Source organism: Sciurus carolinensis, chromosome 17 (assembly GCF_902686445.1).
Source record: "Sciurus carolinensis chromosome 17, mSciCar1.2, whole genome shotgun sequence".
Classification (NCBI taxonomy): Eukaryota; Metazoa; Chordata; class Mammalia; order Rodentia; family Sciuridae; genus Sciurus; species Sciurus carolinensis.
The window spans coordinates 7,213,263-7,227,006 of NC_062229.1; the positions used below are offsets into that span (position 1 = coordinate 7,213,263).

At 40.7% G+C, this 13,744-nt stretch overlaps 1 pseudogene; it reads left to right on the forward strand.

Moving 5' to 3' along the window:
• The first annotated feature begins 4,113 nt into the window (after nt 1-4,113).
• Nucleotides 4,114-5,048, forward strand: LOC124967902 (olfactory receptor 7G2-like; annotated as a pseudogene).
• Nucleotides 5,049-13,744: the final 8,696 nt, after the last annotated feature.

Here is a 13,744-nt window from a genome sequence, read left to right on the forward strand (position 1 = left end):
ACCTTGGTTTATACCCAAAGGACTTAAAATCAGCACACTACAGTAACACAGCCACATCAATGTTTATAGGAGCACAATTCACAATAGTTCAGCAATGAAACCAACATAGATGCCCTTCAACAGATGGATGGATAAAGGAAATGTGGTACATATACACAACAGAATAATGCTCAGCCTTAACGAAAAGTGAAATGATGGTATTTGCAGGTAAATGGATGGAGTTGGAGAATATTATGATAAGCAAAATAAGTCAAACCCAAATAACCAAAGATTAAATATTTTCTTTGATATGCAGATGCTAATTCACTATAAGGAGTTCATGGCTAGGGAAGAATAGAGATAATTGGATTAGACAGAGGGGAGTGAAGGGAGAGATGGGGATATGGGGATAAGAGGATAGTAGAATTAATAGGACATTATTACCCTATTCACATATATGATTACACAACCCGTATAACTATACACCATATACAACAAGAAGAAGGAGAAGTTATATTCCATTTATGTATGATGTGTCAAAATACATTCTACTGTGATGTAAAACTAATTAGAAGAAATAAAAATTATTAAAATATAATTTAATTAATCCTGTTTCCTGATATGATAAAGTGGGTAGAAATACATAAAATCGAAGGTAGGTGTTTAATTGTAAGATCAATGTGTTTTATGTACCAGGTGCATAAATGGAGGTGAGCAGAATCATCGGAGTGTCCTAGGTGATGTAGGGCTGGCCTCATGGGTCAGGAGACCAGACACCCTGATTTCCTCTCTTCTACAGATTTGGTCTTTGAGGACATGCACTTCTGGGATCAGAAAGACAGTAACATTTCTGGTATAATGAGGAGTCATGGGTATTGAGCCCTGAGGGACACAGAGACTGGAGGTGTCACCTAATGAGAACCTCACTCAGAAGCCCAGGAAACCAGGAAGCAGCAGCTGTGCCTTCAACCAGAGATGGTCCTTCCTGAGCTGGAGCCCACGGACTCAGAGTGTGTCTTCTGCCCTGAGACCCATTTCTCTCTCCACGTCCAGGTGAGGTGCTGGGTCATTCCCAGGGAAGCCAGCGAGGGAGCTCAAAGTCCCTTGGTTAAGACTTTGGACACAGGGCAAGGGCTCTGATCCAGTTTCCTCCCAGGGAAGCAGTGAGGGTACTGCAGGCAGAGGATGAGGAGAAGCAGGTCCCTGGACTCTGCTGCCCAACTCCAACTCCTGACACATTCTCTTCACATTTTTGACAATTTGCAATCATTTTTCATAATACTGGGCACCTGCTCTCTCTGGACAGCTGCAGGAAACTAATCTCTTCCAAACAATTGAATTTAAGATAAAGTAAAAACTGCATATATCAATATTAATCAATAAAATAAGGTGCCTCAGCATGTACAAATATGGTACAATGAATCCTAATGGTAACTGTAATTAGAGTGAACCAATAAAAATATGAAAAAATGAATAAAGTACTTAAGAATGCCACTTGTAAATGCAGTGTAGAGTAGGATTCTGTTTACATAAAGTTTTAAAAATGCGACATGAAGCAACTGCTATCTTCTGGAAGAATAATACCAAACTTAATGAAAATTCTTGGAGAAAAATGTCTATAAAGATTATGTGATTGTTTCCATAGGGAAAGAAACAAATTAAGTGAGAACAAGTATATAAAGCAAGGGAATTCAGTTACACCTCTATCATTTACTGATTTGCTGCAATAAAAGTACAAAAAGCAAGGGTGAAATGTGTATTGACTGCTGAGTAATGAGTGTAATCCATTCTTGATTCATTATACTTTAAATCATTCATCATACTTTAAATATGATGAGTAATTATGTACTTTTATCAGTTATGAAAATTTTAATTTTTGCATGTTATAGAATTTATGTAAATAATTTTTTCCTACTTTAGAAATTCATGGTTTTGTGAATCAATTGTTTGATTTATGTATTATTATTTTCCTTTCATTTCTATATATGTCAATGTGTGACCAGGGCAAATGAATACTTGTATCATGGATGCTTCTTTCCTTTCTTACTTTTATACATAATCAAGATTCTTAAAGGTCAGTTCAGCAGACAAACTATTCTCTGATATCTGAATTTGTTGAGCTAGAGATGCTCTCTTTCTTTCTTCTATACCCAAGTGCCCCAACCCATGTCCTTGTATGGCATGAAGAGTATTGTGGGATCTTTTTCCTGTAAGTCACACACTCATACACACAATAGTAATGGTCAGTGTGGCCTCACCTGCCCAGCACTTTGTGGGTTGCTTGGCTCCATTCATTTCTCTTCATTCAAACTGTTCAACGATGCTTCCCCCTACCTTTATTGAGATAAAACTGTGCAAACAGCAATTGTACATATTTAGTGTATGCAAAGTGATGGTTGGAACATGTAGACTATGAAAGTCATACTACACAGTAGCTAATGAAAACATCAACCAGACAGCTTGATCATACAAAATACACAGGCTTCTCATCCAGTTGAACATGGATTGCCTCCATAACGCTAATGCAGGGCACTGAATTAAATTTAGATGTGTGAGTATTTGTGTATGTACATGTATATATGTCTGTTTATCCACATATATATACATAAATGCACACACATACATACATATACACATGCATATATATGCATGTATATACAACTATATGTGCACTATGCATACACATATATATAGATAGTTGGTTTCATATACTGGAGATTGAATGAAGGGCATGACATCTGTTAGACAAGTGTTCTCTCACCAAGCTACAAACCCTATCATTCATTTTTTATTCTGAGACAGGTTCTTGCTGAGTTGCCCAGGCTGGCCTCGAAATTGCTATCCTTCTGCCTCAGTCTCCCAAGTTGCTACAATTAGAGGCAAGTTCCACCATACCAGCTGCTAGTCTTTTATTGTACCAAACAATCGCTGTTGACATCACAGCTTCTATCTTTCCCATGATAGGGAAGTCTGTTCTCTGAAGGGACATCCCTGTTGGGAAATCAAATAATCTAAGCCTGTTGTTCTTATGTGAACATAAAAAAATTACTACTTTCCCTGTGTTTTTGAAGGAATCCATGCATTTTTTTGCCACTTGTTTTTTCCTTTTGCTCACTATTTGATTTAATATGCTACTTACCACACTGAGGGAAGAAATTTTCTTAGAATGAGACGAAGAATGTCTCAAAAAGAGTTACTGAGTTTCTTGCAGAATTAACTTCTAAGGCAGATTGCTTGGGTTCCCAGGGACAGTCTTAATACTCTTCAGGTTTAAAATCAATACTTACTAATGCTTGCTCATGACTACCTGACTGGGGGTTATCACCAGCTACCATTAACTTAATACATAGAAGGGAGCATACATTGAGATTGTTTCAGTAAGAAACAATTTCAGTAATAAAAGGAAAGGATGGAACATGAGAGGTTGTTTATCAATGACAGTTCTGAACTATCCAGAGTCATTCCCAGAGACTGGTCATGACAGCCAACACAGCAGTCAGACAGATCCGTCTCTGCCATACTCCAACTGTGAATATTGTGTCCATGACAAGTCCTCCTGGGTCCATGGGGCTGACAGATCTGTGAACTACCTCATCTGGAGTTTGATGATCCTTCTCATGATGATGAGCATACAGTGTTAGAGAGCAAAGCTCTAGAATATGGATGTGCTATGTTCATTCTCCTCTTACTTTCTTTGTGTACAAGGCACGGAACAATTCTAAGGAATTGTTGTAATCTAATCACTGAGTATGTGGGAGAAACTGTCCATGAAAGGAGTTGTGGTTAGCAGAAAATGTAAAGAGGAATGGAGGGAAACAGTAAGCCAGGGATGCATTATAACACTCTCCTTAGTGCAAATCGCATGAGACAGAGATTTGGCGTTTTTTTCTTTGTTGTTGTTGTTGTTTTACCTTTTTTTGTAAAGCACAAGGTTCTGAAGTTTAGAGTTATCAAATTCATCTAGATTGATTGTTAGAATACTCTTGCAGGTCCTCATAATCAGAGCTTATCATCATCATAAGTTACGTCTATAGTGGTACCAAGAACTGTCATGATTTTAAAGTTCTAATGCTTGAGAAACCATTTATTTCATCCAATTTTTACCTCACCTTTCCCATAGTATTCACCAACAATATGGATCCCACAAACCAAACAGCTATCTCAGAATTCCTTCTCCTGGGACTGACAGAGGACCCAGCACTGCAGTCCCTCATCTTCAGCCTGTTCCTATCTATGTGCCTGGTCACCATCCTGGGAAACCTGCTCATCATCCTGGCCATCTACTCTGACTCCCACCTCCACACCCCCATGTATTTCTTCCTCTGAAATCTTTCTTTCAATGGCATCTGTATAAGCATGACCACCATCCCCAAGATGCTGTTGAACATCCTAACAGGGGATCAGAGCATCACCTACACAGGCTGCCTCACCCAGGTTGCCTTTGTTATGATTTCTTCATACTGGGAAAATTTTCTGCTTGCAGTGATGGCCTATGACCGCTATGTGGCCATTTGTCACCCCTGAGGTACACAGTCATCATGAAGCCCTGCCTCTGCGTCCTGCTGGTTATGGTCTCCCTGTTTGTTAGTATTGTGGATGCCCTCCTCCATACTCTGCTGTTGCTGGGACTGTCCTTCTGCAGAGACCCAGAAATCCCCCAATTCTTCTGTGAATTTGCTCACATTATCAAGCTCTCTTGTTCTGACACCTTCACTGATAACCTCATAATACTTATTGCAGTGTGTGTATTTGCTGGTGTTCCTCTCTCTGGGATCATTTTCTCTTACATTCACATTGTGTCCTCTGTCTTGAGAATGCCCTCATCAGGAGGAAAGCAAAAAGCCTTTTCCACCTGTGGGTCTCACCTGTCTGTTGTCTGTTTGTTCTATGGGACAGGTGCACGTGTGTACATTAGCTCTGCCGTGACTGATGCATCCAAGAAGACTGCAGTGGCTTCAGTGATGTACTCTGTGGTGCCTCAAATTCTGAACCCCTTTATCTACAGCCTTAGGAACAGGGACATGAAGGGGGCCTTGAGGAATCTCATGGATAGTATAGCTTCTGTATAATGAAGTGTCACTTGTCTTGGATTTAAATTTCTAGAATAAGAAAAAGTGTCAGGATTACTTCTGATCCAGAATGCCTGGTACATCCATCACAATTTTTCTCTTTAAAACATATTTATTTTGATGGGACAAAATAATGTTCATGTGTATATTAACTTGACTTGAAACATGAGTTCCCTTTTTATCTAGCTCTGTACTAATGACACTTGATTTCAATTCTCTAAAATCAGTTTCTTTCCTTGAGTTTCAGAGAAGCAGAGACTGTGATATTGATTCCTGTTTTGGGAAATTTAGTTATGGCACACTCTTAGAAAAGCAGCAAGCTGGAGAAGTTGAGCAGGTGGAAAACATTTAATCATCATTGGGTTCTCAGACAAGGTGCAGTTTTCCCCTGGTCCTAGGTTTCTGAGGCTATGCTAGCTATGTGCATTTCTGATGGAACTTCATGTTGTTCTTTGGTATTGCACAGTTCTGTGATATTTGACAAATAATGAAACCTCTAAACTTCATCCTCATTGCTTTGGTTTCGGTTCTATTTTAGTGATCAGATATGGATAAATTTCAGTAAGGAGCATTATATAAGGTGGACAGGGGAAGGGAAGGTTTGTGCAAGATCAAGTACATATGTGGAGTCTATGTTCAGCCCAATTCCATGGTCAGAGTTGTGTGTCTTGCTTCTAAGAGGTAGACTAACTGAGAACTGTGTTATAGAGCTGAAATGTCCTACTTGACTAAGACATAAATGAGTAATTCCCTGTAAAGCTGTTTCCATATGAGGTCCCATTAGCATTCACTCTTCTCTCTTTTGCTATTCATAAAATTCACATAATTAGATATCTGAGTGGGGTAGATGACTCTGTGATATTGGAACCATCTCAAGAGATTATGAAACTAGTTCTCAAAGCAAAGGAATCCCTCAGTCTAACATATTGGCACAAAAAAGAGAATCAGCGTTCATTACAATGATTCAAAGTGGGCGTGCTTAGTTCTGGGAATTGAGACTTTATGGCTTCCTACATGTGGTGGGCCTCTTCCAAGGACCTGTTCTCCTCAGAGTAGCCAGGGATTTGCAGCAGATACAGTTGCTGTCTCTGGACATATGGTGCCAGAGACAGTCAACTGAGTACCCTTTCCTTGGTCTCTCTATGGTCACCTCTCTGTGGAGACACACAGAAGACAGCTTTGTCATGACGTGAGCTGAGACCCTGGAAATCATATTATATCCTAATCCCCTCACTTGTTAATATGAGCATATATGATAAGAGGGTGAATATGATTCATTTTACAAGACAATTTTTGCCTAGGATAACCTTATCCCTGATAACCTGTACTGCCCAAACTGAAATTGCATAACATCTTAGAATACACAGATTAGACAGAAAGTTTATGAATTCAAGCAGTACTTGATTGCCAGTATTTCCATATTTTTCTTACAAAATATTATTTTGGAGGAGTCCAATGAATATTTACCCACCCTTTAATAAATGCCTTCAATTTATTACATCAGTTTACTTCATTTCAACCTTGACATGTTTTCAAGGACATGACTGATCTCTGGGTGCTCGTTGTCATTTCATCACTGAGCATCTGAGACTCCATCCTGTTGTTGGGTTCAGCAGGTGCTCATTCATTTTCAGTCCTATTTTTACATGACCTCAGGTAACAATGAATCACAGGGTGTCTTTCTGATATTGATAAAAGTTGGGTAGTTATTCTGTTATTGTGAATAAAGATGATGGTCTAACCTGTTTCATGATTCCTGGAGGAATTGTAAGGTAGTTTCGATCTTGTGGTGGGTTCACTGGCTAGAAAGGTGTCAATAACCTCTTTTGTGCATTTCCATCAAACTTACCTGCCCATTAGGTGATTCTGACGCTCAAAATAGTCACAATACATTTTCATTTATGCAGTCTGATGCTGGGAGATAATGTTTTGCTAATTTATATTTCTCTTTTAATGAGGTGGTGTCCTTCACATCTATTATACAAGTCATTTCCTTTTCTTCTCTTTGGAAAATGAGTGTTTGAGATATTTCCATTGAGGTTTTTGTCTTTTTGTCAATGTATAACAGCTCTTTATTTATCTGCAAATTCAACCCTTCTAATAAAGACCAAATCATTACAGAACATGTTGACATCAGAAGTCTGTTCATCCATGTTAAGCCACAAACTAAAAGTTCACATACTGTATGATTCAATTTACACAAAGTCCAACAGCAGGCAAAACTTATCTATCTAAGAGGAGTCAGCATATGGTTTCTGTCAGGAGGGGGAAGTGAATTGTAGGTGGTAAGAGATTCTGGGTAGAGTAGCATTCTATTTCTTCATCCAATTGGTGAATATATGGATAATTTGCTGTGTTAAATTTCATCAATGTGTGTGAATATTGACAATCTGGGTGTTTTTTATGTATATATGCCATACTTCAATTTAAGCTTATAAAAATATAAACCCATAACAAAAGCCATCTTAAACCTGAATACCTGGGCATGCACTAAACACCAAAAAGCTGATTAAAAAAAATAGGACAAACACACAAAAAAGTGACTTGTCATAAATGCAGCCTTTTTTCTTTTAATTTCAGTGACATCAAACCTACTGGATTTACTTAGAATTTGGAATCTTCCAGAAATCCACATTTCTTTTTAGCTCCAATTCAGGAATAAATTAAGTCCTCATTGTGTCACTAGTTTTCTGGACTGTCTTCTCTGAACATCAGGTTTTTGCATCTCTCCCTGAGATAATATCTTATGTCTTCATTAATGAAACAAATTGACTCCTAAAATCTATTTGCTTGTGTTAACAGTCTCCAAGCCCTCCTTTCATGAACCATATGCATATTATAATTTTCTTCCATGTTGGTTGTGCAGAAATTTTAGAAACAGGTAACTTTAAAAAAATGATCAACTTTCACTGAATCATACCTATAATTATCTCTTTTTGGAGGGAGGAGGTATTCTCTGTATTATCACCTTTTTATACAGCAAACAGAGAGTTTTCATAAAATGAAATTTATCTTACTTTTGTTCTCACATCGTTTATTTCAGATATTTCTTCTTAGGATAAGATTGCTTTCAAAGTTACCTTGCCTGAGATATGGTGAATGCAGTAGAGAGGAAGAGTGTTTCCCTGTGGGACAGGCTGTTAAGTTAGGTATGCAAAGAAAAAGGGAGAAGGAAAATGTGGCACCCTCAGGGTGTCTCAGCGAGAGCAAAGCCAATGCCAGATTGGGAAAGGAGAGGAGTGGTCAGACTAGCCATTTACTCAGTCAATGGTCCTGATCAAGAGGACAAGAAGCTCACTGCACAGGAGTCCCTGGTGAGCTAGCTGTGCTGATGAGATGCTGGAGTCCCTTCATGTGAGGTTCACCCAGGCAACCTGGTGATATAGCTCAGTGTCCCCTGTTTTCCTAGCAGGGCTCCTTCCCCATCCTCCTCCTCCTCCTCCTCTCCATCCTCCTCCTCCTCCTTTCCCTCCTCCTCCTCCTCCTCTCCTTCCTCCTCCTCCTCCTCCTCCTCCCCATCCTCCTCTTCCTCCTTCAGCACCTACACAAGCAATCTGGAAAGTGGGGCTGGGGCATTGTGTGTCTCTTACACTAAGATGCTGCTTATGACTCACTCACAATCTGCAGCTGGTTTCTTTTATTTTTTCAAGTCCTGCATACATCATCTTTCCTCTAATACATCTGTTTTGGAAATAACATGTGTAACATTGCACATTAATGACTGTGATCTAACCATAAAGTTACAGTTGTTAAGACTGCCTTATCAAAATAATGGTCAACACCTGAGATTTCAGGAAGTCCATTCTCTGCTCCTGAATGTGGCCCCAATTTTGAATTTGCCTCTAGTTGTACAACACCTATGTGGATAGAGAATTAAAGACCTTGACAGTCAAGGGGTCTTTGTGGCTGCTCTCTGGTAGAAATTTCAGAGGACTTGTAATGTAATCCTGCTGGCACTTCAGGGTTCCTATCATGGTGCTGGTGCTCACAGGTAAACTCATGTGATGGCAGCTGTCACCTTCCAAGTTCTGACATCCCAAGGTCAAATGTACAAGAATTTCCTTGTACAAATCCCCCTGTGGGACTGTGGTAAATCACAGTTAGAGTGCTGGCCTAGCATGTGCAGTCCTGCAGACAATCCCACCACTGAAAGGGTGGTAGGGGGGCATCTCTCGCCCTGGACCACTGAGTTTCCACATTTTTAGAACCCTCTAGTTTGGATATCTGTCCTGCCATGCCCCATGAACTAAAACCTTTGTGGCCAGCCTGCAACATGATAGGAGGGGATGGCACCAGTCAGAGGGACTGCAGTGCAAGGCAGATAAAGGGAGGGTGGGACCACAGACTCTCCTCTCTCTCTTTTTACTTCCTTTCTCCTCTACCACAAGCTCCTTCCATGAGGTACTGCTATGTTACAGTCCAGAGTGACAAAGGAAGAAACAGTGAAGGGAACCATCCAAAGTCCTCAGCCAAAACAAACCATTCCACTTTTTAAGTTGCTTCATCTAACATACTTGTTACAGCAAGAGAAATCCAACTAACACAATATCTTAGCTAATATATATTTATTTGATGTATTCTCACATCTATGAGACATAGGTTTACCCAAAAACTAGAATCAGGCTTCCTGAAGCAGTTAATTAAGTTGGCAGGCCTTTGTTTGGAGATGAAAAGGATCCCTGTAATTTTTACAGAGTTGTCATGTGTTGCACAAGCAGGGTCCATTTAGTGCAACTGAGCAGAGACATGCAGAGAACTTAGTGGTGCAGACATGGCCTCAGGGTTCAGGAACCTGCCACTCTGAATCCCTCACTTCTGCAGTTGGTCTTCTAATAGGTTCACTCTTGGGATTAGAATGTTAGTAAAATAGCTGATCTAATGAGGAGCTCTGGGTATTGAGTCCCAGGGACACAGAGACTGCATAAGTCAGCCTGGGACCACCTTATTCAGCATCCCTGCCCCAGCAAGCAAGCAGATCTGGGCCCTCTTCCAGAGATGAGCCTTCCTCAGGATCCTAGGACTCACTAAGTCTGCTGCATTTCCCGAGGACAGTCTTCCATCTTTAGTCTCCAGGTGAGATGTGGAACAACATTCTTCATGAAGCCAACTAGGCAACAAAAGTCCCTGGGTTGAGGCTTTGGAAGTGCAATTCAAGCTCATCTAATTCATTTATTATTTAATTCATCTTATTTCCTGTCTCAGCATATGCCAAATTAAATGAACCCTGGTGTCAGTGATGCCTCCTTATTTATCTAGTTGACACTCTCAGCCAGAGAGAGTTTTCAGCACATTAATCCTCCCTAATGTTTGCATTTATCATAGTAGCATGCTCCCTTATGGTTCTCTTTTTTTGATTTGCCATTACATTGCATCTCTCTGAAAACTGCCTAGAGTTGCATATGATGGTGCTTGAGAGTGACAAAAGAAACCAATACGAAATGTCAGTATCCGGCTGTCTATTTGGAAAGTTCTGTACTGGGTACTTTTAATTTGTTAATTTCTCAACATTAAACATTCCCACAAATGTTTTACAATGTTATTGAGCATGATTGGATAAAATTCGCATGCATACTGTGGGTACACTAGGATGACTGGAAATACCACACACTACAAAATAAAGACCACATCGAGTTAATAAACTCTTCCTTCTTGCAGTTCCCATAGTTCTTTAGCCTGTGGGGAGGCTTATGTTCTAGGGCTTGGGTCACATTCAGATTCTGTGAATCCACTATTGCAACAAATATAAGTGCTATCCCTGAAACATCTGTCTCCCTGTGTAGTCAAGGATTTTATGTACCAGGACACTCCTAATAGGACTCAAAATTACTTTATAGCTTAGAGTTACCTACTTTCTGAATACCAGGCATCTCTTTTTCTATTTTCATATCTCTTCTTATATGCTTACATATTTCTATTTTTCTCTCATTTATCTCACTTTTAAAAAAATTGATACACCATTTATCATCTCAATAGTTGAACTTCTTTGGCCTGAGATAGAGAATCTCATAGACAGTGTTGCTCAGTTCCCTTCAGATGTAATTGCTAAGGGAGATGATCTATGTTTCCATGAGGAAGTCTCTCTCCTAAGCATCAAGCATAGAGGCAACCTATTCTAATCTTTGTGCAGCTTCCTCTGGATGGATGCAATCAGCTCACTATAATTAATTTCCTGGGTAGGGATGGACATACTCTTTTTAAAAATTGAAGAAATATTTTTTGTTTGAGGTAGTATCTTGGAATGTTACCCAGGCTGGCCTCAAATTCATGATTCCACTGCCTTGGCCTCCTGAATAGCAGGGATTACAAGCACATGTCACTCACATGGCTCAGACAGATAAAGTTTCAAGGCAAGGGAAGACTAGAGCCTTGGTCTGGAGGAAATGTTAGAAATGCAAATCACAGCGATGAGATCTGAGAGATTCCTGAGGAATGTGAGTTCTGTACCATCCAAGGCATTCACAGAGATGGGCCATGAATCCACACAGCAGTCAGAGTACCTGAGCCCACCCAGTACTGACCAGCAACCACTGTGGATCCTGAATCTATGGTCTAAGCTCACCCCACCTCAGAGTCTTCTTGGGTCAATGGGGATGATAGTCAGCTACACACCTGCAGTACCCCAAGTCTGTCAGTGGATTTCAAGGAAGCCTAAGTTACAAGAGCAATTTCTAAACTTCATTTTCATCTTGTAGTTGAATGCCTGGGGTAACTGCCTGCTAAGCCCTCCTTCACACTGTGCTTCCTGCTCAGCACTTAGGGCAGGACAGGAAACCATATTGTGCTCCATAAGAATTGACAGCAGTAAAGGAAGCTGAGGGGAAAGGGGGATGAATGAGGAGTAAGAGGGGAGGAAGTGGCAGAGGAAAAGGTTGGAATATTGGCTTAAGCTCCACGTGCCCATGAAGACATATTTTCATTACTTTACTCTCAAAACCCAACACACATGAAAGCCATCCAGAGGGTCTGTTGAAAGCACAGACATCTGGTCCTCTTAACCAGAGGGTATCAGCAACAATGTTGGCCTGTGGGCCAAGAATCTGCATTTCTATTGTCATTCATTCTATGGTTTGTCTCCCCATCTTTTCCATCAGAACCATCAACAACATGAAATCCAGAAATGAAACAGCCATCTCAGAATTCCTTCTCCTGGGACTGACAGAGGACCCAGCCCAGCAGTCCCTCATCTTCAGCCTCTTCCTGTCCATGTACCTGGTCACAGTGCTTGGGAACCTGCTCATTATCCTGGCCGTCAGCTCTGGCATCCACCTCCACACCGCCATGTACTTCTTCCTCTGCTGTCTGTCCTTTAACAACATCACTTATACCACATGCACAATCCCTCAGATGCTGGTGAACATCCAAACTCAGGATCAGACTATCACCTACACAGGCTGCCTCACCCAGGTCTCTTTTGTCATAATTTTTGCATTCATGGAAAATTTTCTCCTGCCAATAATGGCCTATGACCGCTATGTGGCCATTTGTCACCCTCTGTGGTGCAGGGTCATCATGAACCGCCACTTGTGTGTCCTGCTGGTTCTGCTCTCCCTGCTCATTAGTGTTACTGACACCCTCCTCCACACTCTGCTGTTGATGCAGCTGTCCTTCTGCAATGACCAGGGGATCCACCACTTCTTCTGTGAACTTGCTCATATCATCGAGCTCTCCTGTTCTGACACCCTCATTGATAACCTTACAGTACTCGTTGCAGTGTGTGTATTTGCTGGTGTTCCTTTCACTGGAATCAGTTTCTCTTATATTCACATTGTGTCCTCTGTCTTGAGAATGCCCTCATCAGAAGGGAAGCATAAGGCCTTTTCCACCTGTGGGTCTGACCTGTCTGTTGTCTCCTTGTTCTATGGGACAGCTTTTGTGGTGTACGTTAGCTCAGCTGTAAGCGACTCCCCTAGGCATTCTGCAGTGCTTGCAGTAATGTATGCTGTGGTACCCCAAATGCTGAACCCCTTCATCTATAGCCTGCGGAACAGAGAGATGAAAGAAGCCCTGAGGAAGCTTTGGGTAGGATAGGTTCTCTGCTATGATACATAATCTGCGTGGACTTGGGATTCGATAATAAGACAAAGTGACATGATGCCATTGGAACCAGAATGACTGACACTTCTGTCACTCTATTTAATTTTTACAATGAGACAAAATTTGTCCAGGTGCAGTCTATCTGGGCTTGAAACCTGACATTTCTTTTTATCTAGTTTTTAACATTTGACACATGATTTCTATATTCTAAAAAAAAAAAAATTCTTTCCTTGAGTTTCACAGAAGAGGATCCTGAAGGAGGGTTTCTGACTTCAGAGACTTCGTGCTGTTGCACCTACAAAATGCCTCTTGAAGTGACACATGCACACCCTAACCCTCTCACTTGTTAATAGGAACCTAGGTGTTAATAGGGTGAATGTCACTCATATAAAAAAGTATTTGCAGAGAATGGTGTCATGCAGATTATTTCCCTGGGGCCTTAAATGTAATTTCACATACACTTATAAGGGAGGCACGAGAAGAGCCAGAAACTGAACTAAGGCAGACAGTTTTTGATTAACTGAACACATTTGTCTGAAAACTTATGTGCTTATGTTGCCTGTTCTAATGACTAGCTCTCAACCCTGTGCTCATGCCTGTCCCATTCAATACATCAGTTGGCTCCTTTTCCATCTTGATTCACACTTCCTGGAGGAAATGTG